Here is a 15,802-nt window from a genome sequence, read left to right as displayed (position 1 = left end):
GTGAATTCTTCATGGCTGAGCCACTGGGGAAGCCTTTTTTTTTTTTTTTTTTTGGTATAGCCACTAGCCATATGTGGATGTTGAAATGAATGGAAGTTAACATATTGTTCAATTCACATGTATACTTTTCTCTTAATTGAAAATTCTATTCTCTGTTGTTGAGCTGGTGTATAACCTCCATTCACATTTGTCCATTTCTTTCAGTAATTTACAGCACTTCTTAACAAAGCCATGTAGTTATTCCTACATAGTGAAAGCCATTAAACACACACACACACGCACACACACACACACACACACACTCACACTCACACACAAGCACAAATAATTTATTAATTATTTGGAACTTGATGTGTAGCTAAAGATAATCCGGTCCTTGACCTTCATATTTTTTCCTTACATTAGAAGTGTGTTTTCATGGCCAATTTTTAAATTATCATCTTCTTTTCTTTGTTATTTTCTTTTGTGTAGCAGTCCTGAGTACTAAGCTTGGTTCATGGCCTGTTATCCAAGGAACTCTCTAGCATGTAAATCCCATAACTTTTCAGGATAATTACTGATTAGACTAGGAGCTCTTTGGTCGAGTTGTTATTCAGTTGATAAGTCATATCTATGACTCTGTGGGATCCCATGAACTGCAGTACACTAGGATTCCCTGCCCTTCACTATCTCCCTGAGTTTGCTTAGGCTCATATACCTTGAATTCTATGATATCATCCAACCATCTCATCTTCTGTTGTCCTCTTCTCTTGCCCTCCTGCTTTCCCTGCATCAAGGTCTTCTCCTTTCAGTCAACTCTTTGCATCAGGTAGCCAAAATATTGGAGCTTCAGCAGCAGATCTTGCAGTGAATGTTCAGGGTTGATCTCCTATAGGATTGACTTCTTTGGTCTCCTTGCCATCCAATGGACTCTCAAGAGTCTTCTCCAGCACTTCTAGTGAAAAGCTTCAACTCTTCAATGTTCAACCTTCTTTATGGTCCCAACTGTCACATCCATATGGGACTACTGGAAGAACTAGATATTTGACTATACAGATTATTTGTTAGCAAAGTGGTAGCTCTGCCTTTTAACATGTTGTATAGTGTTGCGATAGCTTTTTTTCCAAGGAGCAATTCAGTTCAGTCACTGAGTTGTGTCTGACTCTGTGACCCCATGGACTGCATAATGCCAGGCCTCCCTGTCCATCACCAACTCCTGGAGTTTACCCAAACGCTTGTTCATTGAGTCTATGATGCCTTTCATCCATCTCATCCTCTATCGTCCCCACCTCCTCCAGCCCTAAATCTTTCCTAACATCAGGGTGTTTTCAAATGAGTCCATTTTGGGGCATCAGGTGGCCAAGTATTGGAGTTTCAGCTTCAACATCAGTCTTTCCAATGGACACCCAAGGCTGATCTCCTTTAGGATGAGCTGATTGGATGGCCTTAAAGTTCAAGGGACTCTCAAGACTCTTCTCCAACACTAAGTAAGAAAGCATCACTTCTTTGGCACTCAGCTTTCTTTACAGTCCAACTTGCACATCCATGCATGACCACAGGAAAAACCATAGCCTTGACTAGAAGGAACTTTGTTGGCAAAGTAATGTCTCTGCTTTTTAATATGCTGACTAGGTAAGTCATAACTTTCCTTCCAGGAGTAAGTGTCTTTTAATTTCATTGCTGCAATCACCATCAGCAGTGATTTTGGAGCCACCCCTAAAAAAATGTCAGCCACTGTTTCCCAATCTATTTTCCATAAAGTGATGGGGCCAGATGCCATGATCTTAGTTTTCTGAATGTTGAGCTTTAGTCCAACTCTTTCACTCTCCTCTTTCATTTTCATCAAAAGGATCTTTAGTTTTTCTTCACTTTCTGCCATAAGGGTGATGTCATCTGCATATCTGAGGTTATTGACATTTCTCCAAGCATTCTTGATTCCATCTTGGGCTTCATCCAGCCCAGCGTTTCTCATGATATACTCTGCATAGACGTTAAATAAGCAGGGTGACAATAGACAACCTTGAGGTACTCCTTTTCCTATTTGGAACCAGTCTGATGTTCCATTTCCAGTTCTAACTTGCTTGCTGACCTGCATACAGATTTCTCAAGAGACAGATCAAGTGGTCTGGTAATCTTATCTCTTTCAGAATTTTCCAGTTTATTGTGATCCACACAGTCAAGGCGTTGGCATAGTCAATAAAGCAGAAGTAGATGATTTTCTGGAACTTGCTTGCTTTTTTGATGGTCCTGCAGATGTTGGCAACTTGATCTCTGGTTTCTCTGCCTTTTTGAAAACCAGCTTGAACATCTGGAAGTTCACAGTTCATGTATTGCTGAAGCCTGGCTTGGAGAATTTTGAGCATTACCTTTCTAGTGTGTGAGATGAGCGTATTTGTGCGGTAGTTTGAGCATTCTTTGGCATTGCCTTTCTTTGGGATTGGAATGAAAACTGACCTTTTCTAGTTCCCTGGCCACTGCTGAGTTTTCCAAATTTGCTGGCATATTGAGTGCAGCACTTTCATGGCATCCTCTTTTAGGTTTTGAAATGGCTTAATGGGAATTGCATCACCTCCACTACCTTTGTTCACAGTAATGCTTCCTAAAGTTCATCACATTCCAGGATGTCTGGCTCTAGGTGAGTGAACATTTTATCATGATTATCTGGGTCATGAAGATCTTTTTTGTACAGTTCTTCTATGTATTCTTTCCACCTCCTTAATATTTTCTACTTCTCTTAGGTCCATACCATGTTTATCCTTTATTGTGCACATCTTTGCATGAAATGTTCCCTGAGTATCTCTAATTTTCTTGAAGAGATCTTTAGTCTTTTCCATAGTATTGTTTGCCTCTATTTCTTTGCACTGATCCCTGAGGATGGCTTTCTTGCCTTTCCTCACTATTCTTTGGAACTCTGCATTCAAATGAGTAAATCTTTCCTTTTTTCTTTTGCTTTTCTATTCCCTTCTTTTCACAGTTTTGTAAGGCCTCCTCAGAGAGCTATTTTACTTTTTTGCATTGTATCCCCCTTGGGGATGGTTTTGATTCCTGTCTCCTCTACAATGTCATGAACCTCCGTCCATAGTTCATCAGGTACTCTGTCTATCAGATCTAGTCCCTTAAATCTATTTCTCACTTCCACTGTATACTCATCAGGGATTTGATTTAGGTCATACCTTAATGGTCAAGGAGCAGGCACTTTTTAATCATGGCTGCAGTGGCTATCACTTTGATGTTAGAAAAAATTAGTAATGTACCAGTTTTATATTAATTACCTGTTTCTTTCTCTTTATTCTGATGCCCACTTTTGTTACTTAAGTCAAGAAGACATTGTCCCATACTGGCTAATGCTAATGTCAGTGTTTTCAAGTGACAGTAGCATTAGGTGGTCTCTTGACTACTCTTAGATATAATTGTTTTTAAACATTTGATGCTTTATCTTGAAATACAATTTTAAACACTATAGAATAAGCATCAATGTATTCTCAAGCAAAAGTTTGTTAATGATCAACCTACTGTTCATAATCAGTAGAGTTCATGAGGGAAAGGAGAGCCAAGATTCGTTGAATACTCAGCATGAGAGATTGCTAAGTCAGAATTTAGGGTGCAGTTTGAAATGAGCCGCTTTGATGTCCAAAGGTAGAGCATGCAGTCATTAAGACAAAGACTGAATTGTTTTTCTCATATTAGTGGATAACTTAAATATTCCCAGCGGCCAATAGCTTTTTGTGGGAATAGCATTTGTGATTTTGGATTAACAGCATCACTTTTGTTGATTTTTACTTGCTCTAAAAATAAGGGGGTAAATACCTAAGTGTAGCTGAAGAGACTATAGTTATTGTTTGAGAGATTAAGAGTCTTCTCATTTTCATGGAAAAAATTAATATGTATCACCTTGAGACAGCTCTCATTTGTTATAATACTTGACTTTTTTTTTTTTTTTTTAGATGATGGTTTGGTCTAAAGTTAGCACTAAAACTGAAGTTTCCAACCTAATAACAAACGTTACATTTTAGTAAACATTGAACATTCTTCATATTCTTCAGAAATGGTAATGAAAATGTTGGGAAATGCACGATTGGAAAGTAATGTGTTTTTGTGGTGTGACAAGGATATGTCATATCCGAGGAAGCTTAAGACAAAAGGTCAGTGTGGATATATACTTAACTTTAATACAAAACTTACTTTTAAAAAATTTACCTGTGCTTCCAAGTGACTGAATTTTGTGAATTCTTGAAGACTTCAAAAATAGTGATTTATGTGACAATATAAATGCATAAAATTAGAAAATCATTGATAACTTTCATAATAGGATTTATATTTAGAAAGAATGATTTGTGACACCTAGGCTGGACTTATGCCAGATATGTTTGCACTTGAGGAAACAGACAGATGTGTGTATGAAACAAAGAGCCTAGACTCTTAACAAAAATATTAAGCCATGAAAGAAAAAAAGAAAAAAAAAACGTGAAAATTATTTTTAAGGCAAAATGAGTCTAATTGCTAATTAACTATAAAGAAAAGGCAGAGGAACCAGAGATCAAATAGCCAACATCCACTGGATCATGGAAAAAGCAAGAGAGTTCCAGAAAAACATCTATTTCTGCTTTATTGACTATGCCAAAGCCTTTGAGTGTGTGGATCACATTAAACTGTTGAAAATTCTGAAAGAGATGGGAATACCAGAGCACCTGACCTGCCTTTTGAGAAATCTGTATGCAGGTAAGAAAGCAACAGTTAGAACTAGACATGGAACAAAAGACTGGTTCCAAATAGGAAAAGGAGTGGTCAAGGCTGTATATTGTCACCCTGCTTATTTAACTTCTATGTAGAAGTTAAGTTATTTACCTCTAGCAGAGTACATCATGAGAAATGCTGGACTGGGAGAAACACAAGCTGGAATCAAGATTGCCAGGAGAAATATCAATAACTTCAGATATGCAGATGACAATACCCTTATGGCAGAAAGTGAAGAGGAACTAAAAAGCCTCTTGATGAAAGTGAAAGAGGAGAGTGAAAAAGTTGGCTTCAAGCTCAACATTCAGAAAATGAAGATCATGGCATCTGGTCCCATTGCTTCTTGGGAAATAGATGGGGAAACAGTGTCAGACTTTATTTTGGGGGGGCTCCAAAATCACTGCAGATTGTGACTGCAGCCATGGAATTAAAAGATGCTTACTCCTTGGAAGGAAGGTTATGACCAACCTAGAGAGCATATTCAAAAGCAGAGACATTACGTTGCCAACAAAGTCCATCTAGTCAAGGCTATGGTTTTTCCTGTGGTCATGTATGGATGTGAGAGTTGGACTGTGAAGAAGGCTGAGCCCCGAAGAATTGACACTTTTGAACTGTGGTGTTGGAGAAGACTCTTGAGGGTCCCTTGGACTGCAAGGAGATCCAACCAGTCCATTTGAAGGAGATCAGCCCTGGGATTTCTTTGAAAGGAATGATATGCTAAAGCTGCAACTGCAGTAGTTTGGCCACGTCATGGCCAAGAGTTGACTCATTGGAAAAGACTCTGATACTGGGAGGGATTGGGGGCAGGAGGAGAAGGGGACAACAGAGGATGAGATGGCTGGATGGCATCACTTATTCAGTGAACATAAGTCTGAGTGAATTCCGGGAGTTGGTGATGGACAGGGAGGCCTGGCGTGCTGCGATTCATGGGGTGGCAAAGAGTCAAACATGATTGAGTGACTGAACTGAACTGAACTAATAGTGTATGGTCCTGAGTAAGACTTTGATTTGTGGGAACAGCTGTAGATGTTGTTAGGAGCATTTGAAATTGGAACATGATACACCATCGTATTTAGTAACTTTGGCATATTTATTGGTCATATTGTTTAAAAGTTCTTTCAACCCTAATTTTTTGGATTAAAAAACAGTTTTCTTCTCTTGAATCATTCTTTTCCAGTTAGTGATTTGGGGCCTGAATTGATGTAGATTGGTAACTAGATGGCTATAGTTGTGTAGATGGGTTATTTTCATTTGTTTAAAATAACTAAAAATTCCCAGAGTGATTTGTGAATAAAAGTAATTCATGTGACAAAGAACTATGCTTTTGTAATTTTAGTTTTAGTGACTTTAGCTGAAGTAAAATTACTGTATATTTTAATAGACTAAAATAGGAAATTTGACCCAAACTGAACTGCCTAACTTTAGTTTTTGCTTAGTATACTGTAACTATCTACAACTGGACTTTGTCTCATAGGCATGAGCACACACACACATCATACACAATACCTGCACATGCACACAAGACACACAGACACAAACACCACGCATCTGTAGTTTTCCCCTAATCCTTAGCAGATAGTTTTCACACACTGTGTGAATTGTATTTTTTGTATCATATTAAGTATGGCTTAACATCAAACACTGGAGACGGCAATGGCAACCCACTCCAGTACTCTTGCCTGGAAAATCCCATGGGCCAAGGAGCCTGGGAGGCTGCAGTCCATGGGATCACTAAGAGTCAGACATGACTGAGCAACTTCACTTTCACTTTTCACTTTCAGGTATTGGAGAAGGAAATGGTAACCCACTCCAGTGTTGTTGCCTGGAGAATCTCAGGGACCGGGGAGCCTGGTGGGCTCCCGTCTATGGAGTCGCACAGAGTCGGACATGACTCAAGCAACTTAGCAGCAGCAGCAGCAACATCAAACACTATTTTGTTGTTTGATTACATGTTTAATCAAACATGTAATCAAAATATGTTTGATTACATATTTTAGATGTAATATACTGTGTTTTATTTTATAGATTTGGATAAATACTTCAGATATTATATTGGTTGGTCTTTGAGACTATTAGGTAACAATTACACTTAAATTTATAATGTTCTTGAATTTAGGAATAATTAATATCATTATTTGACTAATGTGATAAAATGCATTTGATCTGTCCTAGCCAGTTATGGTTCTCATCCTTCTGGCATCAAAATTTGTTACGATCCACTTATGTTTAAGATGATAGGATTCTGGCTGACTTATGGTATATGTGTTCTGTGGGAAGACTGGTTGTTTCTTTTCTTATTTTAAATACAATATGCAATACATATTCTTTTATAGTTTTGGATAAATACTACAGCTCATCATTCTGTCCTCGTTTAAAGTCCAAGTGTATTCAGGGCTCTGTGCTAGGTTTTCAGGGTTTGTGCTGCAGGCTGACTTTTTCAGTTTTCTGTAGTAAAACGAGAAGATATCTTTGTATTTTATGATATATATTTCACAGAGCTAGATTATTCATTTTCCTTTCAATTTTTTTCTTTAATTTTTGACAGCACTGCAGCTTGTGGGATCTTAGATCCACAGTCAGGGATTGAACCCAGAATACTGCTGTGAAAGCCCCGAGTCCTAATCTTTGGACCACCAGAGGACTCCCTCCAGTTTTGCTTTTCAAATATTTTTCAAAAATGACCTTTGCTGAAATATGAACAGTAGCATATGACAGTGATTTTCATTAGCATTCTCATTCATCTAAAGAAAAAAAATTAGTAAGTTTATATTGGGTTCTCAGTTATGACTTTTAAATTTAAGGTCTCAGATCCAAGTTTGAGAAACCACTGCTATAGCTGATGCAATTAAATAAGGCAAAACCTCTATCTCCAAAAAAGGTTTTTTGGGGCTTATAGGAGAAAGGTAAGACATAGACTAGGTCTTTTAAAGTGTAAGTTATAAATCTGAGATGAATACTTAGAGAACTACTTGGTAGTTGCCCACTATTATCTCAATGTTTGGAATATGACTTGTGAGACAGAAATCCTTTCGATTTCTGGGTCAAACCCATCGCTTGTGCTTAATTAAATTTTGAGTGAAATAATTGTTGTTTCTCTCTATTTTGTTATCAGATCATGTTTTCTGTAAATACCTAAGACTTTCTGATTTGTAAAGTTTCAGTCTTATGTTTCCTTGTTGATTTTTGGTGTGGTGGTTCTATTAGTGATTTATAGAGACAGTTTGAAGTCAACCACTCCACTTTCCATCTCCACTGGTTTTCTTTTAAAGAATCTGTATGTCCTGATTCTCTAGTGAAATATTCTTGACAATTAAAAAATATATATGTATATATATACACACACACACATTGTTTCTTGTATTCTTTTCTATACTACCTGATGCAAAGTCTCCATTAAATCCAGCTTCTAGGCTTTCTGAGCCGTGCTTTGTATTTACTACTTATTTCTTTATGTGTGACCAGACACCTTCTCTATTTCTTTGTGTGTCTCGTGTTTTGTTGTTGTTGTTGAAAACTAGAAAATGCAGATATAATATGGTGAGATGGGACATCAGATTTCTTCTCCCAGAGCTTTCTCTTGTTGTCATTTGTTGGATGATTTCTTAAACTGATTCTGTATATGTATTTTTTCCTTGTGTGTGGCCACTGACTGCTTGTTTAGAACCTAGCAGACAGCCCATGTTTGAGGTTTCATTAAAATCAGCAGACATCTCAACCTCTGTTTTTAGGCTCTGTGCATGGTGGGGCAAACCTTATATACTCAGCCAGGCGACTGATAATTCTTCTCTTCATTTCAGGCTTGTGCAGAAAATCCAGCTCACCCAAAGCTGAGAGATTAGGAGCATTCCTGAACTTTGATGAGTTTGTATTCAGTCCTGAGTTCACATATAAATGAGGTCCTGCAGTGTTTGCTTTCTCTGTGTGACTTGTTTCTCTTAGCACACTACTCTCCAGGTTCATCCATATTGTTGCAAATGGCAGGATTTATCTACCTTGGATGTTAATCATTTATTGGTCATATCATTTGCAAATGTTTTTATAGATCTAGTACACTGTCTTTTTTTGTTGTTGTTGACAGTGTCCTTTTCCGTGCAAAATTGATTTAGTGTGATATAGTTTCACTTACTAGGTTTTGCTTGTGTGGCTTATGGGTTTGGTGTCCTATACCAAAAGCAAAGAGCAAGAGTGGCATTTGGTAGTTGTACACTGTGTTCTCTTGAAGTAGTTATATGGGTTCAGCTCTGTGTTTAAATCTCTGATCTATTTCATGGTAATTTTAGGTAGATTGTAGTGTAAAAAAGGGGGTCTACTTTTACATTAAGTATTGTTTTTCCAGTCCTGTCTGTTGGAGAGGATATCTTTTCTACACTGTGATCTTGGTTCACTTCATAAGTATTAGTTGAGTGGTTTTGAAAAATTATATTTCTCGTTTCATACATGATATTTTACATGTTTCAATGCCATTCTCCCAAATTGATGCCAGTCCATGTTCAATGTACGATACTGGATGCTTGGGGCTAGTGCACTGGGACGACCCAGAGGGATGGTATGGGGAGGGAGGAGGGAGGAGGGTTCAGGATGGGGAGCACATGTATACCTGTGGTGGATTCATTTTGATATTTGGCAAAACTAATACAATTATGTAAAGTTTAAAAATAAAATAAAATTAAAAAAAATAAATTCAGCATTAAAAAAAAAAGAAAAATTATATTTCTGAGTGAGTAGTTTTGTTCTAGGATCTGCATTACTGGTGGAATGCCAGTGTCATATTGTTTGGACAGTTGTGTTTCAAAAGCAGGAAGTGTGTGTCCTCAAGCTTTATTCTTTTTTATTTATTTATTTTATTTTTATTATTTACTTTACAATATTGGCTTTGCTATACATCAACATGCATCTGCCACAGGTGTAAATGTGTTCCCCATCCTGAACCCCCATCCCACCTCCCTCCCCACACCATCCCTCTAGGTCATCTCAGTGCACCAGCCCCAAGCTTCCTGTATCCTGCATCGAACCTGGACTGGCGATTCATTTCTTATATTATATTATACATGTTTTAATGCCATTCTTCAAAATCATCACACCCTCCCTCTCCCACAGGGTCCAAAAGACTGTTCTATATATCTGTGTCTCTTTTGCTGTCTCGCATACAGAGTTATCGTTACCATCTTTCTAAATTCCATATATATGCATTAGTATACTGTGCTGGTGTTTTTCTTTCTGGCTTACTTCACTCTGTATAATAGGTTCCAGTTTCATCCACTTCATTAGAATTGATTCAAATGTATTGTTTATAATGGCTGAGTAATTCTCCATTGTGTATATGTACCACAGCTTTCTTATCCATTCATCTGCTGATGGATGTCTAGGTTGCTTCATGACCTGGCTATTAGAAACAGTGCTGGGATGAGCATTGGGGTACATGTGTCTCTTTCATTTCTGGTTTCCTTGGTGTGTATGCATAGCAGTGGGATTGCTGGGTCATAAGGAAGTTCTATTTCCAGGTTTTTAAGGAATCTCCACACTGTTCTCCACAGTGGCTGTACTAGGTTGCATTCACACCAACAGCGTAAGAGGATTCTCTTTTCTTCACATCCTGTCCAGCATTTATTGCTTGTAGACTTTTGGATTGCAGCCATTCTGACTGGCGTGAAATGGTACTTCATTGTGGTTTTGGTTTGTTTTTCTCTGATAATGAGTGATGTTCAGCATCTTTTCATGTGTTTGTTAGCTCTCAAGATTGCTTTGGCGGTTTGGGTTGTTTGAGGTTCCATATAACTTTGTCTGTGGGAACTATGCTACTTGAATTGTTATAGGAATTACATGGAATCTGTACATTACTTTGGGTAATATGGGTACGTTAATATTACAAGTGTATTAAGTATGTTTATTTTATATCCTGATACTTTACTCAATTTTTTTTTTCATTTGTATGTTTTGTGATCTGGAAGATCCATTGATAACCTTTCCATGTTTTGTATTTGATGACTAAAAACATAGAATCTGTCCATCAAACTGTATCATTTTCATGTCCATTTACTTTAGTTTAACTACATATAACCCCAGAAATGGATCAAATAATAGTTAATTCCCAGTTAAATTCTCTGATGGGCAGTGTAACCACAATTATATTAATCCCTTAAGGGATTAAAATACTAACTGTAAAGTGATAGCCATAAATAGCTTTTCTGATTTTTAATCTGTTGTGGATAATTACAAACCCTTGGTACTCAAATCATAGTTTAAAATAATAGCAACATCACTACTTTATGGAATTGTATGAGCAGGTTATTAGCTTATCTCTTTACTACTGAGTTACACTCAGAGTTTTAACAAAATACCTATGTGTTTTTGGTGCACATTATAGTTTTAGAAGTGTTGGTTGGTATTACACTGCAATTTTATGGCTGATATTTTCAGTTGCCTTTCTTTAGGCCTTTTCTAGATTAATTGTAAGCATTCAGAATGTTTTCCTCTGTCAGTGACTCAGCTTCTTTAAAATGGAGAAAAGTGAACTCCCAAAAGGCAGTAATTCTCAGGCATATTTGCATCATAAACACACAAAGACTTCACTTCAGGCCTGTCAGGTTTTAGGAAGATATGGTATCTTTTTTTAAAGCACCACAGAGAATTCAAATTGGTAAATACTCTAAGAACTATGGGTTATAGAAAGGTTTCTCTAGGGTAGTAATACCACTTTCAGTTTGAACTACAGTTTTAGAGTGTGGACAAGGACCACATTGCCACCCCCATGTGTTTCCTTTTCTTTCTTTGATTCAGTGCATTGTATAGGTAACTTTCCTAGCCTATCCCTTATTTGGTCATGCATGCAAACTTCGTCATGAGGATTGTGTGTGTGTGTGCAGATGACAGAAGGAAGGTGAGAGAATAGTGAGGTTTTTCTTAAGTGTGTTTAATTTGAAAGGAATTTATGAGACAACTGATTATTCTTTGCATAACCAGTTTTGATCCTTCCTTGTTTTTCTCCAAGGACAACAAAGCTGATGTAATTTTAAAGTACAGTGCAGATGAACCTAGAAGTCTGAAGGCTTATGGAAAGCTTCCAGAATATGGTACTTAATATCAAAGTTAGTACATTTCCCTGTCTTCTCATAGTATTTGTTACTTAGTATTTAGGTGAAACAGTCCTTTCAGAATTCTCTCTTTTCTGTATTTTTGCATAGATGCTTAAATTCACTTTAAGTATGTATTAAATACTTCAGAATATTAACAACTTTAGTAACTGATTCTCTTCCTAATATATGTTCTTTTGGTGGGGAATTAAAAAGCTCACAAGTCCTAGACTTGTACATAATAATTGTTAAAGGAATGCCTCTTTTGCACTCTTAAAAACAATTCTTAAAAGATCATACCTGTTTTCAGCTAATTGAGGACAACATTTATGGTACTGGTATTGATTTTCCGGAAAAGAGTATTCAGTTTTTATTAATATATAAAGTACCGTCATAGAGCTTTGTGGACAGTGTTTATAAATCCCTTTTATTTCTTAGAGACAAAAGTATTTTATTCTTCCTCTAGTAAGCTTGGAACAATTAAAATAAGTTTCTAGCAACAAAAAAGAGGAAGTGTACTAAACTCACATTTTGAACATGAAAGCAATTTTTTTATTCTATTACAGTGCATTTTATTATATAAAGTTGAGTTTTTGTGTGTGTGTGTGTGTGTGTGGCAGGGGGAGCTTCCCTTGTAGCTCAGTTGGTAAAGAATTTGCCTTCAGTGCAGGAGATCCGGGTTCGATCCCTGGGTTAGGAAGATCCTCTGGAGAAGGAAATGACAACGCACTCCAGTGTCCTTGCCTGGAAAATCTCATGGACAGAAGAGCCTTGTGGGCTGCAGTCCATCAGTCACAAAGAGTTGGGCACAACTGAGCGACTAACACACTAACACATGAGTTTTTGAGTAAGAGTGAAGATTCTGATGACATTTAGGCCTACTGGGGTCCAGCCCTTGTTGGATCTAGGGATTCCCTCAGGAGAATGGCGTCTGCGAAAGGATAGCAAAGGGGAGAGAAAGAGGCTTGATCTAACTGGTTTACGCAGAAAGCCAATAAAGCCTGTGACACCAGACTTGCACTGACCATGGAGGCCAGAGGCACCCTCTCAAATCACTGAAGGTACCCCACTTTAGTCACCTTCTCGAATGGGTCTTAGAAGCCTGGACAGGTAAGTGGTCTCAAAGGGCCCCCACACTCCAATTAGTCATCCTGAAGGAAGAACAGAGGATAAAAGGAGAGAAAAGGAAACAAGAAGGACACGGGGAGACCAAGCCTGATGAGCAAGGTCCGTAGCTTTATTTCCAAAAGGAGCTTTTATACCCTAAGTTGTATATACAGGATAATAGGGGGTGTAAAGTCATGCAAGGTCAGCAGTCCTTGACCCTTATCGAAACCAGGCTTTCTGCAAACTTATCATATTCAAAGGCTTTAGGTGATTTACATCATCTTCCGGCCAGGAGGCCTGCTAACATTGTTCTTCTGATAAAGGTTAGTCAACCAGAAAAACTTATTTTTTCCAAAGGTGATTTTTCTTAAAGTTTGGCACCACTCCCTTAAAGCACTAGATACAGTTGCATTCCTATAGGGCAAAAGGTGCAGTGGGGGATAACAATGAAAGAATTTATTAACTCAAGGGTCTATGGTTGTTAACATCAAAGCTACTACTTATATTTCTATATACCAACTATATTAATCAATATATTCCCAGGGACACAGTGGGTAAGGGATATGGAAGCTTGGCCGCAAAATTAGCTCAACAAAGAAATCCTCTACTAGTACTATTCTAATAATTTTAACTCCCCAAGAAGCTCTGCATTGTTAGAATATCTTAAGCTTCCCGTTCCTCTTGAGGTTGGGAGACTGAACAATCACATGTGTAGTTGTAAAAGTCCAGAAACCTGTCAGGCAAGTTAGAAAGCTATCCAAGGGATTTGAATTGGAACACACCTATTATACCCTGGAGACGTATTAACTAGAGCTCTAAGTTGATTTCTTTCAGAGAAAGGTGGTCGAGGATAGCTTCCCGTAAATGTCAGAGGACTTGGTGAAAGTCATAAAATAGTAAAACAGACAGATTTTGGTTTTGGGATAGATGCTTAAGCAGATCCAGGGGGCCCCTCGAGTACTGACTCGCCTTGCCTGTCAGGCCACTCCTACATGACGTTGTCATGGGTGGGATCTCCAGTGCTGGCTCCCAGCATAGGCTGTTTAAGAAATACTAAGATAACTGGGAATTAGATAAATACTTACTTGGTAGTGAACTTCTTTTTTTTTTTTTTAATAATTTATTCCTTTATTTCTCATGTGTTCCGCATCCTGAACCCTCCTCCCTCCTCCCTCCCCATACCATCCCTCCTCCCTCCCCATACCATCCTTCTGGGTCGTCCCAGTGAACTTCTTTTAGCGGTTTCATTGTGAGTTTCTTTCTCTGTGATATGTTTGTAGTTAGGAAGATTTTTTCTGGAATAAAACTGTTGAAACAAAGATTGATTCCAAGCAGTTTCTTGTACAGTTCAGTGTTTTAGCATTAATCCAGTATTATTTCTTTAAATAGAAAATTAATCTAGTAACATCTTGATTTTATATCTTTAAGACTATGCTCTTACTCTTTTTTAGCTGAACTTAATGAAACAGACACCTTTGATCCTGAAGATGATGATGAAATCCAGTTTAAGGACTCTGCAGGTGAGGATGAAGACATTAAGTCCAGGCTGGACCATGTGTATGTGTGCTTTTTACTGTTTTATATATGAAAGTAGTCAATTCTCTCACCGTCTTTGGTCTCAGAAGGTTGAACATTGAATTGAATATATATTGAGGATTATGTATCCATGAATTTGAATATTTATTAATATTCATAAGCCAGCTTAGCAACCTTTCTAAATTTTCTAAAATTTTATAATTCTTTGGATCCTTTTTTTTTTTTCAATCAATTAGGTCTGACACTGGGTACTCCATAATGACACTTTATTAGGCAAGGGGGTCTAAGTGATAGTAGTAAGAAGTTTAGCAGACAGTTTTAAAATATATCATCTCCCAAGGCTGGTATATTAAAAGAGGAAAAGCAAACTGAAGCCAGCTTGCTGAAGTATTGGAATTTCAGTGTACTCCAAAGCATCCTTAAAATGAAGGCCTGTTTTGTTGCTCATGGATTTAGGGGTTACATTAATTGTCTGGTATCACTCTAGGACAAACTTTTGGTTTGGAGTTTGTGGGAAATGGTTGTTTATCTTGGTAAGGAAATAGTGATGGTAGGAGTTTTAAATGCCTCACTTTTCTATTATGGATGTATTTAAGTAAACATTTTATTGATTTGTGTCTCTTGACTTATTAGACAGGCATATCAAGTAATTGGAATGACAGTATGGCTTATAGTCTTGTAAGCCCTGTCAGACTTCTTCTTATTCTTTTGATACTTCTGTAGTAAAAAATGTACTGTAGAAACCAAACGTGCAAAAGAATCAATGAGTGTTTGATTGAATACTAAGTCAGAAGTTTAGAATTCCAGGAGCAGATTTTAGGAAGTCTAAAGTGGATCACTGACCTAGAACATGGATTTCAAGATCTTTCAGTCACCAACATTCTTATGTAGAGCATTTTCAGACACTCAAAGTGAATTTTAATTTGAAGTGAGCAATCACATATTCACCACGATTATACAGTTTACAATCTTCTACTCAGTGTGTCACATCTATCCTGTTCATACCAGTCCATATTATACATTGACAGATTTCCAAATCACTTAGGAAATAAAACCAAGGCACTATCCTGGTGGTCTAGTGTTTTAAGAGTCTCAATGCAGGGTTCATGAGTTCAATTCCTTGTTGGAAAATAATGATCCACATCCTGTGGCGGCATGGTCACAATTTGAATATGTATCTTTAATGGTGAAAGTATTACCAGAATTTTTTCTCATATTTTATAGATTTTTAAACATATGATAATATTCGACTAAAGTGAAAGTGAAGTCGCTCAGTCATGTCCAACTCTTTGCGACCCCGTGGACTGTAGCCTACCAGGCTCCTCTGTCTGTAGGATTCTCCAGGCAGGCATACTGGAATGGGTTGCCATTTCTTT

General features: G+C 37.5%; 1 pseudogene; it reads left to right on the top strand.

Annotated features, from left to right (window-relative positions):
- Positions 1 to 15,802, top strand: part of LOC132344428 (eukaryotic translation initiation factor 1A, X-chromosomal-like) — a 34,142-nt pseudogene that overhangs the window by 4,679 nt on the left and 13,661 nt on the right.

This window comes from Bos taurus, chromosome Y, assembly GCF_002263795.3.
Source record: "Bos taurus isolate L1 Dominette 01449 registration number 42190680 breed Hereford chromosome Y, ARS-UCD2.0, whole genome shotgun sequence".
Taxonomy (NCBI): Eukaryota; Metazoa; Chordata; class Mammalia; order Artiodactyla; family Bovidae; genus Bos; species Bos taurus.
The sequence above is the reverse complement of the archived record's forward strand: the minus strand, read 5'-3'. Positions and strand labels throughout refer to the sequence as shown.